Source organism: Tarenaya hassleriana, unplaced genomic scaffold (genome assembly GCF_000463585.1).
Source record: "Tarenaya hassleriana unplaced genomic scaffold, ASM46358v1 Cleome20, whole genome shotgun sequence".
Classification (NCBI taxonomy): Eukaryota; Viridiplantae; Streptophyta; class Magnoliopsida; order Brassicales; family Cleomaceae; genus Tarenaya; species Tarenaya hassleriana.
The window spans coordinates 916264-933647 of NW_010965373.1; the positions used below are offsets into that span (position 1 = coordinate 916264).

Below are 17384 nucleotides of genomic sequence, written 5' to 3' on the forward strand. Positions count from 1 at the left end.
GGAGAAGGGGGGATCCAAAGGGGGAGGGGATGGGAGAGTTATATAGACGGGGAAGTGAGACATCAAATCTTTGTATGGGTCCCACTAAAAGAACTCAATAGATTTGTTGGAGCAAAAGATCCTGTTGTCCCACCTCACTCACATTTTTCTTTATTTTTATTAATAATAATTATATGAAAAAATGAATTAAATGGTTTAATTTAATCCACAATCTTTGTAAAGTTTTTTTGTCTGCATCCAATTTCTTGCAAATCCAAGCAACGTTGCTTCTCTCGTTCTCTTTCTTTATTTTATTTGGGATAAGACTATTACGAGATGTACACACTTCTAAAACGTTCAATTAGTTTCTTTCTAAATTTATTTCTAAATTTGAATATCCAAATTATTGGCCATTAAAATTCCAAACATTAAACTCTACTATCTATAAATGTATACATAGATATTCAATATTCTGTTTTTTTATGTACTTCAAAAGTGTCTATTTCTAACTTTGATTAATATGAAATTTTGGTTAGAATATTGATTTATACATTATATTTAAATAATTATTTTTGTAAATATAAATCACAATATTCAAATTTGAGTGGTCTAGTGGTATGATAATAACATGTTTTTATCTTGGGTTCAAATCCAAGTGTGAAAAAACATATTCACCCGAATTTGGACTAAAGGACCGATGAATTTTTAGAGATTATATATAAAAAAATGAATCACAATAAGCGAACCAAATCGTAGTCAATAATAGAATAGAGACGTTGGTTACACACAAATGACTCGCCGGCTAGACCAATAAAGGTCGTTCATATATATATATATATATATATATACCATTATTTTGCAATGCTCGTGTTTAATGATATGATATAAAAAACAAGCATATAGCATACCAATGACATATCTTTAACATTTAAATTTTAAAATAAAATGCAATAGGTGATGTCGGTGTCTATAATGTGCAAATATAAATATATCAATACACTCACCTAATCAGAAGGAATTAAGGATGTTTTATTTACAATCAGAATTACTGGTTCCTGGTCGGTTGTTATGATCATAAGAAATTATTTGGACCTTATATAACAATGCAGTGAATGTGACAGTAAATATTTTCCAACCAATAGATAATTTATATTCGTAGTTTTAATTTTGAAAGCAAATAGATTTATTCTATTATCATTTAAGAATTTTATTAATTTTGTCGAATTCGGGTTTTTATTATTTTTTAAATACTTGTTATTTGATTTTTATTATATTAATTTAATTTAAATAAAATAAAGTTTTTATTTAGTTTGAATAAAACAAAATTTAATATGAATTAAATTACATTCAATTTATTATTTAATTCTGATTCTGTAGAAAAATTGAAAGAGACAAAGTAATTTTCTTTTAATAATAATTGTGTGCGCGTTAGAAAATAAATTACGTGGTAGACAAAGAATCATCCAATTAAAACTCAGCCATGTGTCACAGTGCATTTGTTACTTTGTTGAATGAATAAATGAATGTCAAAGAAATTCACCAAAAAAAATCTATATATATTAATAAAGGAGTTTAAAGGATTGTGGTGAAGACACCTCATCATCCAAATCATCAAGTTTATCAAATTTAATTGGTCATTTGAAAACACCTCATCATCCACATCATCATCTATATATCAATTTTACAAATTAAAATTATTATCTCTACAAATTACAATTATATTATTTCAAGAAGTTCATGATTATAAATTAATTTCTACTCATCATCTATGTATCGATTTTGTATGCATAATCTATTATAGTTTTAAAAAAAAATTCATCTTTACAAATAAAAATGATAATATTTTTAAAAAATATGATAATAAATTAAATTATAAAATGCCACAATATTATTATATTTATCAAATAAAATTTATTCACAAAATATTGGAAAAATCTTGAATACAAATTAAATTCTAAAACTATATAATTCTCAAACATGACCACGCACTTATTTTATACACCTATGTATATTATGTGTGATTATGTACATAACAGTCATACATGTATATAACAGACCATGCAACTATTTTTTAGACATGGGTAAAAATTTTTAGATTAAACTTTTACCGAACAATAACACACACATCATATACAGTTCAAAATAAAATCTATGGTGATAATTTATAAGTTTTATATATGTATACGTATGCATATATATATATATGTGTGTGTTTATGTAAATAAATGAACTACATATATATAACAGACCATTTGGCTGTCTGATTACTTCATTGGGATGTTTAATTTTTTTTTATCCATATGTTAATTGAATATATTCCTATTAAAAATAATTCCAACATATTATACATAGTAACGTCTTTTAAAAAAACTATAAAATTAAATAGATTTAGTGGGTAAATAAATACTAATAGGAGTGGAGGTTAGCATAAAAGGTAACGTTCCCAAAATAACTATAATTATATCAATTGAGTGATTAAAATTTTGAGTAATTAACATTTATTTTTGAAAAACCACAATACCCAAGACTTTAACATCCATTAATAGCAGCCGCCGCTTGATATTTCGTCCTTCAATATTTATGTCTACTGAGTGGAGGTTACATTCAGAATTTATCATCCTGACGAATCATTTGGCCAAATTGAATTATTTCGTCATTGACCATGCGGTCTTTAATCACATTTATGTCAAATAATTTAATAATAAAATAATTAGAATAACGTTAGCCCATAATTTACCAAAACGTCTTTGCTCATGCAACATCAGAATGTCTTTGCTACATTATATAAACCTCTCTGTTCATGTCCTCCTGATTTACCAGAAAATATTATTCATATCTCAAAGACGCTGTTGCACAAAAACTTTACTATTTTTAAAAAATATGGCTTCCTTTGGATTTCATACTCTTCCTCCGTGTCAAATGTTATCTGATCTCCGAATTGGTCGACCAATGCAACGAGTAGTTGGTCGATTATTAAGGTTTTGGGAAGCTCGAAATATCAAAAAATGTGGTGAGCTCATGAGTCTCGATTTTTTACTCATCGATGAAAAGGTATACCGAATTACATATACTATTTCTGCTATTTTATTTGTTTATTGTGATCACAAAAGTCATTGTTTAATTTACTTAAAATATTCTTATCTTTGTGTTTTTTTTCCTCACCTACAGTCTACCGTTATTCAAGGATCAATAAGCCGGCAGCGTTTGAGTGACTACAAAGATATATTACGTGAAGGAGCTCTTTATGTTCTAACTGATTTTGACGTTGTTAGGTCTAACGAATTGTTCAAGCTAACCGATTTCACGTTAGCTATTCGCTTTAAGGATAAAACAAATATTTTAGAAGTTGAAGACATCGCTAATGAAATACCTAAAGAGTTTTTTAGGTTTCGCGATTACGATGAATTGATTGCTTTGGCTAATAGCAATGAAGAATTACCGGGTGAATTGATATTTTATCTTATGTGACTATGTTTCATTTTTTGGATTTTCTTAAATTATTTATTGTCCGATAGTAATCTTTTGGTTTTATTAACTCGTAGATGTTATTGGTCGAGTCCGAAGTATCAAAGATACTAATAATGAACATTCGTTGTCCAAGCAAAGAATTGTGTTAGATCTACAAATGGCAAGGTATATATATATTTACATGGTTGTATCTTCCAATATTATAATATTCTTCGAACATGTGTTATATTATATGTGGTATTTTAATTTTTTCTTTTTCGTTATGTTTCATGTTCTTGTAGTGCCAAAGACATTCGAGTCACTGCATGGGATGCGAAAGCTGATGATCTTCGTGTGAAATTGGAGAAAACAACTATTCAACCAACTGTGATTTTAGTCACTAATATAAATCCAAAATTGGTCGGAGGTAATATTTCATAAGCCCCCAATTTAACGGGGTTTTTTTTCCCTATCATGATGTTACGCATTATTATTAGGAGTGAATGTGTCATGGGGTTGTGGTATGGTATGATTACATATTTTGGAATTTTCCTACGGTGACAATATATATAAGAGGTATGTGTTTTTCACAAATTTTAATTTCAACAGTTTTTCCACTTTAATCATGTCAGGTAAAGAAGGGAACTTTTGTGTAATTTATTTATTCGAATAATGCAATATAAGAGACAAACCTTTATCCGGTTTGGGGTACTGATTTGTAAAAAACTAATCCATGATTTAACTTTGGTTAATCATACACACGATAAATTTAGAGTTTTTATCGCTTATGAAAAACCATTAAAAGTCTAATAAATCTTTTTCATTCATATAGGAGCATTATATCTCAATACAACATCAGCTTCGAGGTTTTTCTTTGACGACGAGTCCGATGCAAGCCAAAAATTTATCAGCATGTATGTCTCTTAAATTATTTATTTGTTATCATTGTCCAATAAATTACGAAAGTATTTCATAATATTTTTACACAGGTTTAAAGACAACATCGATGTAGCACTAAAAATCGAGGAACCCGTCCATACGGTCATGAAGATGGAAACAGTTTCCATAGAAGAAATGTTTGAATTCATAACGATGTCAAAAAGTCAGGTATACTAATTTACATTGAATTTAAACATATTAGATTTTATAAAGTTTATATAACTCTTATTTTAATAATCTAAATGTACACAATTCATTCTAAAAAAATAATCATCTTCTTATCCAATTATAGGAAGCAGATTTTTTATGCAAAGCTACGGTTACTGAAGTTATGACTAAAAATGGTTGGACCTACATCGCTTGTAGTAAGTGCTCTAGAAAATTAACGAAAGTATCAACAACGTTGGTATGTAACTATTGCCACGACACAAATGCTGTTGGAGTGCTAAGGTATTTCTACAACTCTTTTCCCCTAATTGCAACATCATTATTTTATATCAATGGCTAACTAATTTTAGTTGTCAATTGATTTTGTTTTATCAGATTCCGAGTTGAGTTAGTTGTGGAAGATGGAAAAGATGTTTCGGTCTTCACTGTCTTCGATAGAGAAATGACTAAACTACTTAACATTCGTGCTTCCGAATCAATAGAAACGAATGTACGTTATTCGACATATTCCAATTCTCCGCGAATGGTTTGTTGATCTATTTTTCTAAAATCTTCTTCTAAATGCATATTATTACAATGTTTATATGTTCGATTATTTTTCCGTGATGTAAATTAGGTTACTAATATGGGTGGTGATGGAGAAAATACGGAGATACCGAAGTGTTTTGCACCTATCATCGGGAAACAACTGACATTTCAAATAAAAGTAACGCCGTATAATTTCACAGCTAAACACCATTCGTTTACCGTTTCACGGATATTTGACGATACATTAGAATCCAAAGGCGAGACACCAAAAGATACAAATGTCGCAAAGGTACTTAAAATTAAATGTTCTTTGCAAAGTTGTATCATTAACTATATGTAAAGTATGATATAAATAATTGCAGGACCATACTGGGAAAAATCCTCAAGAGTGCGGAAAACCTCAAAATGCCAAAAGCTTGGGAAAAAAACCGCGTCACAAGTAAAATTTGCATTTGGAAACAACATTTTCCTATTCAACCTTGATTGCAAAAGTGAAATTTCTGTCTTTTCCTTTCGTTTTGGATTCGTATAATTTAGTATAAGTTTCCTAAATGTTTATGTTTTTTGTTCCCAAATGTTTCTATGTTAACCACAACGACATCGAACTACTTACCTCCATAACAATTCCTCTCAAGTTCTTGGAATTAAATGGTGGGATATTGAGCACCATCAAGCGGAAACGGTTGCTGAGAACACTGCATTTAGCACCAACACAAACAATTTAAATACCATTTCCCTTAACAATATCCAACATATCAATCTACACATCTGATTTGTAAGATGGTAACTTTTCCATTATCTACCAAATCGAAGCATCGGCGTACAGGATAATTCTTTGCGTACTGAGTATGAGATAATTCTTACCAGGCTGCTTTTTACACAAGAAAGCATACTCGGATGCTATGCTAACGAAAACACCAGAAGCTCACGCAGTTAATTAAACGTCATCCACTTATCTGGTATTCTCCACAGATTCAGTATATTAGAACTCAAAACATCGGAACACGAAGCTAACCCAGGAAAAGGGAAAGTGGAACGAGAAGCTAGCCCCTCAACAAGGATCCACACATTCAAACTTCAAAGGGAATTCGAAATGGAGATATTCGTATGATGGGGTTGTAGTAGTTGACAGTTGTTTTCCATCTTCCTTCTCTGACACCTTTGATCTGACACCTTTGATGGTATCGGCAATAATTCCGTTTGAATATTTGAAGAGTGATTCTAGAAAGATATTTTGTATCCGACTGAATCAAGTCACCATCAAATTTATCCACTAAATAAGGCACACATTTCTAATGAATATTCTTCTCTTTCTCACCGTATATGCATTTTACCTGTTTTATTACTCTTTCCAATTTCTGCATTATTTCAATTTCCATACTAATCTAAATATTCTGTGATAAATACACAATAATTTATTTTAAAAGATTTTAAAAACTTAACGACCTCCTAAATTATTGCAATCAAATAAAAGACAAAATAAATTATTGATTATGAGTATATTTTATTTAATACGCTTATTATTTATAAGTACTAAAACAAAAGCATTTGTTCTCTTCTTTGTTCAAAGTTTCTCCAAACAAAATAGTAACAAACACATCGTAAACTGTTCATCACATCCGGTGGTACTAGGGGTCCTCATATCCCAAGGTTAGTTTTCAAATATAAATTAGTTTCAACTCATACTTTCATAAAAAAATAACATAAATTTTATTTACAATATTACACATATAATTTTGATAGAGGGCATATTGTATGTAAAGAATTAAATTTACATGCTTGAATTTAATGGGTTTTCCCGTTTAATAAAAGTTAAGATTCAATCTATTAAAATATTGTACTACATTAGGCCGATATAAGGTTTGTAATATAAAGTTCCATTAGGTGTTTAATATATGAACTTCTATTTTATTTATATACTTCTATTAGTGGAAAAGGTTTCAACCAAAAACAAAATATTAGGAAAATAGGCAAACTAAAATGTTCTACACTATAGATGAATACATTGAATTCATTTATCCTGATATTTAAAGTCCTCCTCTACAAAATGCATGTATCATATATACTATCTAAATCGATGTAAATAATAACCGGACAACATTCTAAGCGAACCAAATAATTTAGATACATACTACACTGTGACGCTAAAAATTACAACAAGATTTTTAAATATATACATCTAAATAATAGCAACTACTAAAGTATACCAAAATGTATCCAATGTCGAAACGAATAGACAATTCTATATTTCAACATCCACAAAAATTATATAACATATCTAATCCCTAAATCCAAGGAATCAATTATTAAAAACAAATCAAGTCTTAAATAATAACAAAGGATTTTGATTTTAAAAAAATATTATGTTGTAATTATACAAAATAAATTGTTTCATGCCAATAAAAATAATATATAAATAATTATTACAGAAAGCACATATATATAAAATAATTATATTATTAAATCAAATAATTATTATAATTCATAACTTATGTTATAAAAAAAAATATTGAACATTCATTCATATAATATTTAATACGATTGTTTTATATTCCAAATATATTTTTTGGTAAAACATATATATAATACAAAAGCATATAAACGTGTTTTCCTATAATATATCTTCGTTATATTAATATATAATATATAATTTTAAAATGGAATGTACCAACTCCGCGTAATAGGCATGATCAATTTATATATTCGCGATGCAATCAACTGTTCTGACAGATTTTCAATTTCCAATTTTCAATCAGCATTTGATTAATACATGTTCAAACGAAATATATTATTCAATACGCTTGCATCTATATATTTTTTAACGCATAGGACAGCTTGTAGTTATGTTAGTGAACCTCCAACACCAGTTGAAACCTTAACATGCAAAATGGTGGTTTGGAAGCGTTTTTCATTTAATAAATAGTACAATTTAGAAAAATGTAAATTTATGCACGTACTTATTATTAAAAAATTCCGGTAACAAAGACAAGTTTGCATCCAAACCACCCTATATATGACTTATTAATAACCATTACAATTTACACAACATATATTGATATTGATAGACATATCTATAACTGTAGATACGACGAGGCTTGCACATTGTGTCAATGATATCTTCAAAAAACAACATAATAATCATTTCAACATTTTTTAATCATTTATTTTAGTTTCCAAATTTATACTCCTATATTCCTTTATTCTCAATTATATATATTCTTTGTATTTGAATAGTTATTCATAAGCTCTCCACTATTGTATCAATAGAGAAAATAATTTTATTTCAGCTGTATACTATGAAACTTTATTCCATACCTATATATTCCATATCCTGGTCTTTGAAAGTATTTATATATAATATTCTATAAATCCATATTCTGTATTTGTTGTATTGCTTTAATCTTCAAAAATTAACCTTTATTGGTTGCATCAATACCAATTGTTTTTATTTCACGAAATTATAACAATTTCTAAATAGTTTCAAAATTTATATGTAAAAAATTCGCAGACTTTGACGATTGCCAAGATGCGTAAGCCGAGAACAAATACGTCACACAACCCTCAAGGATGTGACAAAGTAAAAACAGGTATGTTCTAATCCCAAATATTACTCCCTTATCAAACTGACAACTTATGTTCTCAAAGTTATTATAAATAACTATTATTCTAAATCAATTTTTCTATTTAAAAATTATAGGTTCTTATGGGAATAATATTGAACATCGTCCATGGCTTGCTGATAAGTATCTCTCAAACATTAATTCAGTAAAAGAAATCACCGACATGACGGAGAGAAATGGTAAACGTATATTATCTTTGTATATACCAATATATATTTTATTTTACAAATACAAAATTATTGTGTATTACAATCCATTTATATATAAAAAATAATATGTTGGACCTATTTATTACATGCTTTTTAAACACGCTTTGATTAAAAATATTAAACTAAATTTTACAGTACAATGTGCAAAGAGACGAAGTGTAAGGCGAGCCATCATATTCGCCAAGCATGCACTCCATCGTGAAAAAGGTATGGAATTTATGTTTCTGTTACCTCTGTCTCCATATAAATATCGATATCATAAAAAAAAAACACACACACAAATAAATCTATAAACTTTATTCCACATTTTGATGTTCGCAACAATTACACCACCGACTCTTACTTTAATAACCCCTAAAACCTACATATTTCCCTGGGGGAAAATATACTATATTTGGATTTCTCTAATAGAATCTCACCTAATAAAAAAAATCAAACAGTAACGATAACATCAATACCAAAATCATCTAACACAGTCTCAACATCCAGATAAAATCAAACGTCGTCAAATATTTTTACTTCATTTGTATTATTACAAACCAATATGATCGTAATACTAATTCCAAATCGGTAAAACAGGAAAATCCATTCAACCAAGTTCTACCAATGGTGATCTCCATCATTGCCCAAACTGTGACGCATTAGTATGGCAAAAAGAGAGTGTTGGTCGTGAGGGCCGTAAAGGGAATTTGCAGTATAACATATGTTGTATGCAAGGCAGAGTCAAACTACCACCAGTGCCCGATCCTCCACAGTTCTTGAAAGAGTTATACGAACACTCTACTACATTCCGTACGAATATTAGAGCGTACAACTCAATCCTTTCTTTCACTTCAATTGGTGGAAAAATAGACCATTCAGTGACATCAGGAAATGGTCCATATGCGTTCAGAATTCATGGCCAAAATCACCACCAAATAGGATCTCTATTACCAGTGGAAGGAAGACCCCCTCAGTTTGCGCAACTTTATATATACGATACTGCAAATGAGGTCCGTAATCGTCTGAGTACACTAAGCCGAACATCGACTGCTGGAGATTTAGATGAGAAAATTGTAGCCGGTCTTATTAAGATGACTGACGATTTTAATTGCCTTGCAAAGATCTTTAGAAAGGCAAGGGATCGCTATGAATCTGGGGACGTTGCCAACTTCAGAATCACGTTCGTAGAGCAAAAAAAACGTGGTAAGCAATACGAGCTGCCAATCAATGAGGAGATCGCCGGATTGATCGTCGGTGATATGTCAATAACGACTGGGGAAAGAGACGTTGTTTTAGAGTTAAAGGTACTGTAAAATTTAGTTTAATATTTTTAATCAAAGCGTGTTTAAAAAGCATGTAATAAATAGGTCCAACATATTATTTTTTATATATAAATGGATTGTAATACACAATAATTTTGTATTTGTAAAATAAAATATATATTGGTATATACAAAGATAATATACGTTTACCATTTCTCTCCGTCATGTCGGTGATTTCTTTTACTGAATTAATGTTTGAGAGATACTTATCAGCAAGCCATGGACGATGTTCAATATTATTCCCATAAGAACCTATAATTTTTAAATAGAAAAATTGATTTAGAATAATAGTTATTTATAATAACTTTGAGAACATAAGTTGTCAGTTTGATAAGGGAGTAATATTTGGGATTAGAACATACCTGTTTTAATATTTTTAATCAAAGCGTGTTTAAAAAGCATGTAATAAATAGGTCCAACATATTATTTTTTATATATAAATGGATTGTAATACACAATAATTTTGTATTTGTAAAATAAAATATATATTGGTATATACAAAGATAATATACGTTTACCATTTCTCTCCGTCATGTCGGTGATTTCTTTTACTGAATTAATGTTTGAGAGATACTTATCAGCAAGCCATGGACGATGTTCAATATTATTCCCATAAGAACCTATAATTTTTAAATAGAAAAATTGATTTAGAATAATAGTTATTTATAATAACTTTGAGAACATAAGTTGTCAGTTTGATAAGGGAGTAATATTTGGGATTAGAACATACCTGTTTTTACTTTGTCACATCCTTGAGGGTTGTGTGACGTATTTGTTCTCGGCTTACGCATCTTGGCAATCGTCAAAGTCTGCGAATTTTTTACATATAAATTTTGAAACTATTTAGAAATTGTTATAATTTCGTGAAATAAAAACAATTGGTATTGATGCAACCAATAAAGGTTAATTTTTGAAGATTAAAGCAATACAACAAATACAGAATATGGATTTATAGAATATTATATATAAATACTTTCAAAGACCAGGATATGGAATATATAGGTATGGAATAAAGTTTCATAGTATACAGCTGAAATAAAATTATTTTCTCTATTGATACAATAGTGGAGAGCTTATGAATAACTATTCAAATACAAAGAATATATATAATTGAGAATAAAGGAATATAGGAGTATAAATTTGGAAACTAAAATAAATGATTAAAAAATGTTGAAATGATTATTATGTTGTTTTTTGAAGATATCATTGACACAATGTGCAAGCCTCGTCGTATCTACAGTTATAGATATGTCTATCAATATCAATATATGTTGTGTAAATTGTAATGGTTATTAATAAGTCATATATAGGGTGGTTTGGATGCAAACTTGTCTTTGTTACCGGAATTTTTTAATAATAAGTACGTGCATAAATTTACATTTTTCTAAATTGTACTATTTATTAAATGAAAAACGCTTCCAAACCACCATTTTGCATGTTAAGGTTTCAACTGGTGTTGGAGGTTCACTAACATAACTACAAGCTGTCCTATGCGTTAAAAAATATATAGATGCAAGCGTATTGAATAATATATTTCGTTTGAACATGTATTAATCAAATGCTGATTGAAAATTGGAAATTGAAAATCTGTCAGAACAGTTGATTGCATCGCGAATATATAAATTGATCATGCCTATTACGCGGAGTTGGTACATTCCATTTTAAAATTATATATTATATATTAATATAACGAAGATATATTATAGGAAAACACGTTTATATGCTTTTGTATTATATATATGTTTTACCAAAAAATATATTTGGAATATAAAACAATCGTATTAAATATTATATGAATGAATGTTCAATATTTTTTTTTATAACATAAGTTATGAATTATAATAATTATTTGATTTAATAATATAATTATTTTATATATATGTGCTTTCTGTAATAATTATTTATATATTATTTTTATTGGCATGAAACAATTTATTTTGTATAATTACAACATAATATTTTTTTAAAATCAAAATCCTTTGTTATTATTTAAGACTTGATTTGTTTTTAATAATTGATTCCTTGGATTTAGGGATTAGATATGTTATATAATTTTTGTGGATGTTGAAATATAGAATTGTCTATTCGTTTCGACATTGGATACATTTTGGTATACTTTAGTAGTTGCTATTATTTAGATGTATATATTTAAAAATCTTGTTGTAATTTTTAGCGTCACAGTGTAGTATGTATCTAAATTATTTGGTTCGCTTAGAATGTTGTCCGGTTATTATTTACATCGATTTAGATAGTATATATGATACATGCATTTTGTAGAGGAGGACTTTAAATATCAGGATAAATGAATTCAATGTATTCATCTATAGTGTAGAACATTTTAGTTTGCCTATTTTCCTAATATTTTGTTTTTGGTTGAAACCTTTTCCACTAATAGAAGTATATAAATAAAATAGAAGTTCATATATTAAACACCTAATGGAACTTTATATTACAAACCTTATATCGGCCTAATGTAGTACAATATTTTAATAGATTGAATCTTAACTTTTATTAAACGGGAAAACCCATTAAATTCAAGCATGTAAATTTAATTCTTTACATACAATATGCCCTCTATCAAAATTATATGTGTAATATTGTAAATAAAATTTATGTTATTTTTTTATGAAAGTATGAGTTGAAACTAATTTATATTTGAAAACTAACCTTGGGATATGAGGACCCCTAGTACCACCGGATGTGATGAACAGTTTACGATGTGTTTGTTACTATTTTGTTTGGAGAAACTTTGAACAAAGAAGAGAACAAATGCTTTTGTTTTAGTACTTATAAATAATAAGCGTATTAAATAAAATATACTCATAATCAATAATTTATTTTGTCTTTTATTTGATTGCAATAATTTAGGAGGTCGTTAAGTTTTTAAAATCTTTTAAAATAAATTATTGTGTATTTATCACAGAATATTTAGATTAGTATGGAAATTGAAATAATGCAGAAATTGGAAAGAGTAATAAAACAGGTAAAATGCATATACGGTGAGAAAGAGAAGAATATTCATTAGAAATGTGTGCCTTATTTAGTGGATAAATTTGATGGTGACTTGATTCAGTCGGATACAAAATATCTTTCTAGAATCACTCTTCAAATATTCAAACGGAATTATTGCCGATACCATCAAAGGTGTCAGATCAAAGGTGTCAGAGAAGGAAGATGGAAAACAACTGTCAACTACTACAACCCCATCATACGAATATCTCCATTTCGAATTCCCTTTGAAGTTTGAATGTGTGGATCCTTGTTGAGGGGCTAGCTTCTCGTTCCACTTTCCCTTTTCCTGGGTTAGCTTCGTGTTCCGATGTTTTGAGTTCTAATATACTGAATCTGTGGAGAATACCAGATAAGTGGATGACGTTTAATTAACTGCGTGAGCTTCTGGTGTTTTCGTTAGCATAGCATCCGAGTATGCTTTCTTGTGTAAAAAGCAGCCTGGTAAGAATTATCTCATACTCAGTACGCAAAGAATTATCCTGTACGCCGATGCTTCGATTTGGTAGATAATGGAAAAGTTACCATCTTACAAATCAGATGTGTAGATTGATATGTTGGATATTGTTAAGGGAAATGGTATTTAAATTGTTTGTGTTGGTGCTAAATGCAGTGTTCTCAGCAACCGTTTCCGCTTGATGGTGCTCAATATCCCACCATTTAATTCCAAGAACTTGAGAGGAATTGTTATGGAGGTAAGTAGTTCGATGTCGTTGTGGTTAACATAGAAACATTTGGGAACAAAAAACATAAACATTTAGGAAACTTATACTAAATTATACGAATCCAAAACGAAAGGAAAAGACAGAAATTTCACTTTTGCAATCAAGGTTGAATAGGAAAATGTTGTTTCCAAATGCAAATTTTACTTGTGACGCGGTTTTTTTCCCAAGCTTTTGGCATTTTGAGGTTTTCCGCACTCTTGAGGATTTTTCCCAGTATGGTCCTGCAATTATTTATATCATACTTTACATATAGTTAATGATACAACTTTGCAAAGAACATTTAATTTTAAGTACCTTTGCGACATTTGTATCTTTTGGTGTCTCGCCTTTGGATTCTAATGTATCGTCAAATATCCGTGAAACGGTAAACGAATGGTGTTTAGCTGTGAAATTATACGGCGTTACTTTTATTTGAAATGTCAGTTGTTTCCCGATGATAGGTGCAAAACACTTCGGTATCTCCGTATTTTCTCCATCACCACCCATATTAGTAACCTAATTTACATCACGGAAAAATAATCGAACATATAAACATTGTAATAATATGCATTTAGAAGAAGATTTTAGAAAAATAGATCAACAAACCATTCGCGGAGAATTGGAATATGTCGAATAACGTACATTCGTTTCTATTGATTCGGAAGCACGAATGTTAAGTAGTTTAGTCATTTCTCTATCGAAGACAGTGAAGACCGAAACATCTTTTCCATCTTCCACAACTAACTCAACTCGGAATCTGATAAAACAAAATCAATTGACAACTAAAATTAGTTAGCCATTGATATAAAATAATGATGTTGCAATTAGGGGAAAAGAGTTGTAGAAATACCTTAGCACTCCAACAGCATTTGTGTCGTGGCAATAGTTACATACCAACGTTGTTGATACTTTCGTTAATTTTCTAGAGCACTTACTACAAGCGATGTAGGTCCAACCATTTTTAGTCATAACTTCAGTAACCGTAGCTTTGCATAAAAAATCTGCTTCCTATAATTGGATAAGAAGATGATTATTTTTTTAGAATGAATTGTGTACATTTAGATTATTAAAATAAGAGTTATATAAACTTTATAAAATCTAATATGTTTAAATTCAATGTAAATTAGTATACCTGACTTTTTGACATCGTTATGAATTCAAACATTTCTTCTATGGAAACTGTTTCCATCTTCATGACCGTATGGACGGGTTCCTCGATTTTTAGTGCTACATCGATGTTGTCTTTAAACCTGTGTAAAAATATTATGAAATACTTTCGTAATTTATTGGACAATGATAACAAATAAATAATTTAAGAGACATACATGCTGATAAATTTTTGGCTTGCATCGGACTCGTCGTCAAAGAAAAACCTCGAAGCTGATGTTGTATTGAGATATAATGCTCCTATATGAATGAAAAAGATTTATTAGACTTTTAATGGTTTTTCATAAGCGATAAAAACTCTAAATTTATCGTGTGTATGATTAACCAAAGTTAAATCATGGATTAGTTTTTTACAAATCAGTACCCCAAACCGGATAAAGGTTTGTCTCTTATATTGCATTATTCGAATAAATAAATTACACAAAAGTTCCCTTCTTTACCTGACATGATTAAAGTGGAAAAACTGTTGAAATTAAAATTTGTGAAAAACACATACCTCTTATATATATTGTCACCGTAGGAAAATTCCAAAATATGTAATCATACCATACCACAACCCCATGACACATTCACTCCTAATAATAATGCGTAACATCATGATAGGAAAATATATATTGGTATATACAAAGATAATATACGTTTACCATTTCTCTCCGTCATGTCGGTGATTTCTTTTTCTATCTTCTTTATTATTATTGTTATTGTTATTATTATTATTATTATTATTATTATTGGGTCAAAGCACACCTTGTTTGATGAAGCAACGAATCATCACATCATTAAATAAATAAGGCTCAGCACGTGTGTGGAATTTGCACGTTTCAAAGACTTTTTTTTTTCTATTCCAAAGACTTTGTTGCTCTCTCTCTCCCTCTAAATATATATCACTCGATTTCATTTTTCTTCCATTATTTCTTGATTCGTTTTATTTTAATTTTACAAAAAAAAATTATACTCAAATTTGTTGAGTTTTCATTTTCATTCATATTTGTTTTTCATTAAAAATTTATTTTATAAAAAATCATTTTTATTCGATTTGTTACTCGTATCCATTTTAGATTAAACTCGATTAGTATGCTTATATATATTATTTGTTTCAGTTTAATTTTCTATAATTAAAACGAACTTTTCTTTTCTAATAGCAAAAAAATGATAAAAAAATAATCTGTTTTTTTTTTTAAATAAAACTTCTAGAAAGTCCACATAGAATTTTTTTTCTTGGAATATTATTTTTTAATTTATAATTTGAACGTACGTGGATATCATATACAACCTAGTCGCGTGGAACAAATATAAAATGAAGACTCTTTTTCAAAGATCACCAATTTCATAAGTAAATTATAAAATTGATCGCCTATGCTTTTGAGCTCTGAACGGCTAGTGAATATTTAATATTATAAGATTATATCCTCATCTATTTAAGATAGACCAGAAGAAGGTTATGATGACACATGACAAATATAGTGTTACTAGTAATATGTATATATATATATATATATATGTATTAATTCAATTGTGAATTAAAGGATTTTTATGATAATTATATCCTGTTGATTAACTGTAACACTATTTTGGAACATATATTCACTCAATCAAGATTCTAATATCGATGTACATAACACTAAATATGCAAGATATTTTCATGCTTTTAAATACATTATAAGGTATTAATATTTTAGAATTAAGATATTGTTGAAATAGAAACAAAATATGGAGATTTGATATGATTGATAACAATTAAAGGCATAATATCGATTAAGAATAAAATATATATCGTGATAATTATATTTTGCCTTATTTGTTTCTTTCGTATCTTTATTTCCTTGTTTCTTTCAATAATTTTTCCTATAAATGTATGGATTATTTTCATTGTAATGTAACAAGAAGAAGAGATGTAGCAATAAAAGTGTTTGCGTTCTTTTATCTTTTGTTCTTTCTTTCTAATTTAATTTCCGCATTTTATTTTTCAATATGGTATCAGAGCCTGGTTGCGATCTGAACTATATGTTTCTCTTTTTCTAATTTTCTAATCTCTTCTTTCTTTTGCATTTTGGATGTTCATATATCCAAATCGTTCAAAGGGAGAGTAAAAAAATCAGATTCAAACGATGTGCTATGACAAAAAGAAGTCAAAGCTAAAAACTCTAAGATCAAGCAAGATGCTATGACAAAAAGAGTTAAAGCTAGAACTTTAAAGTCAAGCGAAGTGATTTGAAAGAGGTTAATACTCTCTAAATGAATGAAATTTGGTTTATATGGATTGTTCTAATAACAGTGAAGTTTTTCATCATTTTGTTGTATCTTCAAGAT

At 28.8% G+C, this 17384-nt stretch overlaps 2 long non-coding RNA genes across 2 annotated transcripts; one reads left to right on the forward strand and one right to left on the reverse strand.

The window, feature by feature from the left end:
• Positions 1-5334: 5334 nt before the first annotated feature.
• On the reverse strand, positions 5335-6221 carry LOC109116674. Its single transcript, XR_002024180.1, has 2 exons — positions 5926-6221; positions 5335-5756 (listed from the first exon to the last, which is right to left on the reverse strand). It is a non-coding gene; the product is annotated as an uncharacterized LOC109116674 (long non-coding RNA).
• Positions 6222-13351: 7130 nt separating this feature from the next.
• LOC109116675 lies at positions 13352-14238 on the forward strand. The gene is made up of 2 exons (XR_002024181.1): positions 13352-13647; positions 13817-14238. It is a non-coding gene; the product is annotated as an uncharacterized LOC109116675 (long non-coding RNA).
• The last annotated feature ends 3146 nt before the right edge of the window (positions 14239-17384 follow it).